A 7,053-nucleotide genomic window follows, 5' to 3' on the forward strand; every position below is an offset into this window, starting at 1 on the left:
TCACATAGGAAATCATTTCACCTCCTTTGGTGAAACCTGAGTCCATTTAGGGTATGTCGCCATGAGACTCTCTAGCCTGCCACTGCTGCCGCTGCCTCTGCATGCCGTCCCCTATAGTGTCAGGGTCAATTATTGCATGTTTTAGATGCTATCTAGCCTCATTCGGTCACTCTGTCATGGCCATGCTGTTGCCCATAATTTTGGCATAATGGTGCGATTAAGCAGCCTCAGAGGCATCCATGCATGCTGCCCCTGCTGTTTCCTGTCCATTTCCGTGGTGTTTCCATCCTTTTCTGAGGTTCCCAGGTGTTTGGCCAAGCTTCCCTGTGCAGAGCCTTGGTCCCCTTGAAAAATGCTCGAGTCTCCCATTGACTTCAATGGGGTTCGTTATTCGAGACGAGCACTCGAGCATCGGGAAAAGTTCGTCTCGAATAACGAGTACCCGAGCATTTTAGTGCTCGCTCATCTCTAATCTTAATCTATGCAACTCCCCTACAGGGATGGACTTAACTGTATGGGCAGGATGACAGCTTGTGGATTCAAGTATAGCATTGACTGATTCAGGTTTTAATTAGAGATGAGCGAGTATACTCGTCCGAGCTTGATGCTCGTTCGAGTATTAAGGTACTCGAAACGGCTCGTTGCTCGGACGAGTATTTCCCCTGCTCGAGATCGAGCATTTAATTAAAAAAACACAGTGAAGAACAATGAAGAATAGAATAAAAACAGTGAACACAGTGAACACAGGATCATTTAAGTGAAAAACACAGTAAAGAACACAGTGAAGAATAGATTACAGATGTTCGGCACATCTGCTTACTTGTCGGAAGATACGCGCGGAACGGTGCGAACAAAATAGCATGTGAAGAACAATATATATGTGTGAAGAACACATTGAAGGCACGGAGACATCGGGGCACGGAGACATCGGGGCACGGAGACATAGGGGCACGGAGACATAGGGGCACGGAGACATCGGGGCACGGAGACATCGGGGCACGGAGACATAGGGGCACGGAGACATAGGGGCACGGAGACATCGGGGCATGGAGACATCGGGGCACGGTGACATCGGGGCACGGTGACATCGGGGCACGGTGACATCGGGGCACGGAGACATCGGGCAGCGGCACGGAGACATCGGGCAGCGGCACGGAGACATCGGGGAGACTTCAGTGGAAGAAGAGCAGCGGATCCCGGGACAGCGTATCTCCCGACAAGTAAGCAGATGTGCTGAACATCTGCAATCTATTCTTCACTGTGTTTTTCACTTAAATGATCTTGTGTTCACTGTTTTTATTCTATTCTTCACTGTTCTTCACATCTGCTAACTTGTCGGGAGATAATATACGCGCGGAACAGAGAAGAATAGATTGCAGATGTTTGCATACATCTGCTAACTTATCAGAAGACATTCTTTTTCAATTAATTAACACATTTTATTCCCGAACCATGGTCCCTTTGAAAAATGCTCGAGTCTCCCATTGACTTCAATGGGGCTCGTTATTCGAGACGAGCACTCGAGCATCAGGAAAAGTTCGTCTCGAATAACGAGCACCCGAGCATTTTAGTGCTCGCTCATCTCTAGTTTTAATATGTTGCTGCATCAACAATGCACAAAAGAGGGTCACCCTCTAAGGTTAAATCTAAAAACAGCATACATTTGTCTCACAAACCACCGGTGAATTTAAGATTTAGTTGATTGTTGTTAACACAATCATGTAACTTACCTTGGACCCCGCCAAATTATGAGGAAAATATTGTGTGAAATGCAATATAATGCACAAAAGCCAGGTTTTCTTGATGTGCCACATCTTTAAGTGTAAACACATAGGCTTAGTGAGCAGAGTTTTTTTATTTTAGGAACAGGGTGTGGACAATGGGGCACATTTACTTACCTGTCCAATTAAAGCCACCGATCCAGAATGTCCGATGAGGAATCGCTGCCACGATTCACTAAGATCGTGCGTCCAATTTCATGCATCTGTCGCTTCCCCCGCTAAGGTCCGCCAGAATTCACCTTCTTCTTCCCGTTGCATGAGAGTGCTGATCTTGCGACACAATTTGGTTTTTAAATTCCACGGTTTGTCCAACGTCCACACCCCCCGATTTGTGTTGCATGCAAGCCGGCGCCGATGCTCCACAAACCAATCGCATGTGCCAAATACCCGGGGCACTTCATGGAAAATCGGAAAAACTCACCCCAATGTGTTTTGGGTGAGAATTGCTCCCTTCTTTATGTCCAAGAAACAAGACAGGAACCCTGGAAGGCACAGCAGGTCACAGGAATGGTAGCAACACAGAGGATCGCTGGTAATGCTGGAACACTGAGGAACACAGAGAAACACTGGAGGGCTTTCTCTTAGCAGGAATTGATGCTGAAGATCTGGCGGGGAGTGAAGGGAGGTGCCAGATTATAAGGGTGAGGTGGATTAGCAAGAGCCAATCAGGAGGACGCTGGCCCTTTAAGTCTTAAAGAGCCAGCGTGCTCACCCTAGCAGTGGGAGCGTGCGGCCTAGCAAGAGTACAGCCAGCCTTTGGCACTTCATACCCATAACTAGCACTTCTACCCGATAAAGTTTTCTGAGATATGAAACATATGCTGCTGAAACTGAGATAGAAAGAAATTCAATGTGGCTTCCAGGACCTGTCATTTTCTTTTTAAAGTAAACCTGACATCAGGATTTTACATTTTCTCCTAATGACAGCTCCCATAGCCTTTTTAATTCTTATACCTAAATGTTCTTTAGGGTAGTTAGTAGTTTAGTAGTCTCTTTTAAAAGTTGATAAATGTATATCTGGCTCCCTGCCAGTAAACTGCATTGAGTAATGGGGGCGACCAAGTCTCTCATCTTCACACTGCTCTCCCTCACCCCTCTCTCCTCTCTTTTACCCCCTTCCATAGTGCTCCCTAAGAATTTGCTTATTACGTCTACTACTTCACAAAGGGACGATTTGGGACATTAAACCACTCAAAGCTCCTTATTGATGGGTGGTTAATCGTCCCTAATAGTTCTTAGCAATTTTTATGTGGTCACATACAAAACAAACATTTATACTTCTCTTCATCCGGAGCTCCTGGCACCGGTTCTTTGTGGGAAGAGAAGCCGGGATGGGAGGCGATGGCATGGGATCTGCAGACAGGAGTCCATTGTGCCTCATCAGACAGGTGAGTACAAATGTTTGTTTTGTTATTGAGGCCACACAAATGTCATACACAGGTCGCTTTGAAACCTCTAACCACAAGTCTATATGAACCTGTTTAGGGTCCCAAATTGACCTGGCAGTGCCTATTCCCGACACTGGATAATATGAAGGATAGGGAACAGGGGGGACTAATGCATAGTGAACAAACCAAGTCAAAATAAGGAAAATAGTCAGGATGAAATCATAAACCAAAGTACAGACCTTAGTAACAACAATGCATTGTTTTAGTTCTGTTGTTTTCGAGTTAAAATTGTGTTAATTTACTGTCCTTCCCTCTTGCTCCTTCCTCAAAACTTTCCTCTCCTCAAAAGTTCCTCCTACAACTCCCTCGAAGGTTAAGGATGCATAAAAGATTTGTTCAATTCCATTCAGTACCTTTATCCTGGAGGTAAGCTCTCCAAATATTCTTATCATTTGATGCTCTGTGTTAATTATTTTTTTTATTAGAATGATGGACATCCCTATAGCTTCTGGTTAGTCTATGTGTACAGTATAGCAGAATACTTGAGTCTTTAATAATTCCACTGTGTCACGGGTGCTCCTGTGACCCAGGTCCAAGGTCACAGGCACACCCGTGCACCTCTCTCTCTCAGCACATCCATGGCAGGTATCCTTACCTGGCAGCGCATGTGGGCCAGCTTTCTGTCTCTTAAAGGCGATGGTCATCACGTTAATTTAATAAATAGCTGGCCCCTTCCTGCATACCCTGCAGGATTTTTGTGCCTTGTGCCCTAGAGCAAGCTTTCCAGTTTGTGACCCTTGCAATTTAGCGATTCCTGCTGTGACCTCTTGCTTGCTATCGACTCCGATCCTATACTGCCTGTCCCGACCTCTACACCTTAGCCCCCATTGCAAGCCAAAGTCATGCCCATGGAGTCATCTGGTAGTATCCCCCCTCAGCAAGACTAACCTGCTTTGCAGTGGGCTCTGGTGTTGGCTTATGTCATCACTCATGGTGGTACAATGGGTCCCCTGAAACATTGCCCAAGTAGTTTTGTAAAAAGAGGTGGGCACTTGCAAGCCAGGAATGGCCAACATTCACCCCAAAAAGTTGGTTGTTTTTTATAATTTTTTATATATACACTGTAGATATCAATTTTCATGGCATCCTGGCAGCCCAAAATAGTTTAACACCATACTAAACAACAATGTCATCAAATTAGACTTCAAGGATATCAGTCTTTTGTAACATGATATATGGACGACGTTGCTATGTAATCGGACCCTCTAGGAGAATTTTTATTCTATTTATGTCTTTGCTTTCATATTCTTTGTCTAGACCTCTTATTTTTGCGTTAGCTTTATATCATTATAACCCTGTAAAAACATAAGAGAAAGAAAAATCCAACTTACCTGAATAATAATAAAAAGAAATCCTTTTTTCTGGTGATAGAGCTGCAGTCAGACCAGGATGGTTACACAGTGTCATTACCCATCGGTTCATTAATAGAGCTCTTTCAACGTCAACTTTTCTTCAACTGCCAAGAAGGTCATAAATGCATGAGAAATGTTTTAAAGTGCTTCAAGTCGCCTTGAGCAAACTTAACTGGAACATTTTTTTTTGTAAATCTTTGCCACATATTAAAAATACATTTCTGAAGTTTTCCTTGTGCTGCATCAGGCTGGATGTGCTTTTCAATGATTTACTTGATAAATGGCTCTCCATTGAAGGTCAGACATGAAAGCCTATCTGTTTTGCGCTTATTTTGATACCTAATTTGTCAAATCTAAGATATTCAATATTTTCTCATATTTAAAGCTCAAAGAGGAAGAAAGAGAAAAAGTCCAATATACCTGCATTAATATAGAATCTAACAGACTTATAACAACTTATATAGAGAGTATCGATTGAAACCAAATCATTAGGACACCCATGCATGCCTACCCATAATGTCTTCCTTGACCATTTATGATGGGAAGGGGGGGTTCTGTTTTCATAAGTGTAACTTAAGGTTCCTTGACCTAAAGCAATAGTTTAAATAGCACACCAAATTTGCCATTTACTGTATAATGTAACAGGCTTTTTTTAAAGGGTTACTTTAAAGCGTAACTGTAAAGTTACTGACACAAATTAGTGTTGGACAGAGCTTTTGATAACAATTCTAACAATACCTGTATCAAAGCCTGAGATATATTTGATATACATAACATTAGATTAATCTATTTCTGATGTGGGTGAGCACATCTTGGTTGTGACATCAGCTCACCCCAGTGAGGCCAGAACAGGACAGCATGTTTGTAGATAGCCGATCTGAAGAATGTGATGACTCACATGCTTGTGATATCACCGAAGGTCCTATGCATCAAACTAAGTACTTTCAAATGATGTAGGACAGCTTTTTTGTAATTGGCTGATCTGAAGCATGTGATGAGTCACCTGCTTGTGATATCACTACAGGCCATACAGCCTCTCTTAACAAGCCTCCTGTCGTCTCTAGCTATACTATACGGTTTCCCATGGCAATCAGAAAGCTTGGCAAATGCGATTAACCTGGGGGGTAAGGTTAAACCTCTGCTAGAAGCTAAACAGTTACAGATATCTAATCAGAGCAATATAGAGAATTGCTTATTTTTGCTAAGTGCTGAGTTAGGCTAAAGTTTTAATACCTTACAGTTGTGCTTTAAAGTGTAACTCTGCTTACATAATGATTTTACCAAATTGTTATATGCCAAATATATATACTGCCATATTTACCAAATTGCCATGTTCTATTCATCTGTCAAACATTAAAAACGTCTAATTTAGGTGCAGTATCAGTGGTCGAGATCTGGTAGTTGTATGCTGGAATGCAGAGGATGTATATGGGTAAGTGGTATGGTACAGGTTTCTGGTGATTAATGATTTTTTGTTCTGAATTAGAATTTTATTTTTTTTATGTTTTTTATTGGATTGTATTTTTATGTTGTTTGTCAAACTGGATGTGATATCTTCTTTTCCCCTTTTTGGGGACAATAAATTATAATTATTATTATTATATGTGATCTATTTATGTCAGCTCATTCATTCTCGTTTGAACTGCCTCTACCCCACCACACACTGCAGGCAAGGAGCCAGGTAATGTTAAAGAAATTAAAAAAGCACTGGAATTATTCAGATTCACCACAAATGCAATAATGTAATCAACATGCTGGAGCCTATTAGAACCTGTCATCATGTGAAAATGAACTTTCTGATGACAGGTTCCTTTAAGCATACAACATTTAACTACCCTATGTATGTTACAATATAGCTACATAATGAAATCAATTCCACAAACACTGGTAAAGTAATCATTATGTAATGTAATAAAGCATATACATCTATGCAAGTATAACAGATGGGCCAGTGCTAGTCTCTCGAATGTGATGCACAACCAACCACAAAATAACGGAACAGAGCCCACGGCCATACAAAAATTGAAATACAAAAGTTTGCAGTACATAATTACATTAAAAGCACTAATAAAAGAGGTAAATATCAAAAGAGACAAAAAAACAAACAAACCAGGTAATATGTCCACAAATTCATGATGAACATGTATTCTAGGATGCACTTGTAAATGTTTTGTCATGTATTAAAGTAACATGTGACATCCACCCCATTACATGTTATATTCCCATAACACATAGAAGCTAACCTTTAAGTAATAAATTAAAGGGGAGCTAAAGGGCAAAAATAGGAACCAGTTATTACCTGGTGTTCAGCCATGAAGCACATCTTAACCTCTGCTGGTCTTTCTCAAGGGTTTAATCAATTCCACAGTGTATCTTTTCATATTGTAGATATAGATAACATCTAACCACATTGTCTTGCCAACAAATATCCTTCCTCCCCATGCTCCAACATCTAATCAGGTGGATTAAGGT

At 41.5% G+C, this 7,053-nt stretch overlaps 1 long non-coding RNA gene across 1 annotated transcript; it reads left to right on the top strand.

Moving 5' to 3' along the window:
- Positions 1-2,606: 2,606 nt before the first annotated feature.
- Positions 2,607-4,807, top strand: LOC140068800 (uncharacterized). The gene is made up of 3 exons (XR_011848567.1): positions 2,607-2,666; positions 3,519-3,595; positions 4,601-4,807. It is a non-coding gene; the product is annotated as an uncharacterized lncRNA (long non-coding RNA).
- Positions 4,808-7,053: the final 2,246 nt, after the last annotated feature.

This window comes from Engystomops pustulosus, chromosome 7 (assembly GCF_040894005.1).
Source record: "Engystomops pustulosus chromosome 7, aEngPut4.maternal, whole genome shotgun sequence".
Taxonomy (NCBI): domain Eukaryota; kingdom Metazoa; phylum Chordata; class Amphibia; order Anura; family Leptodactylidae; genus Engystomops; species Engystomops pustulosus.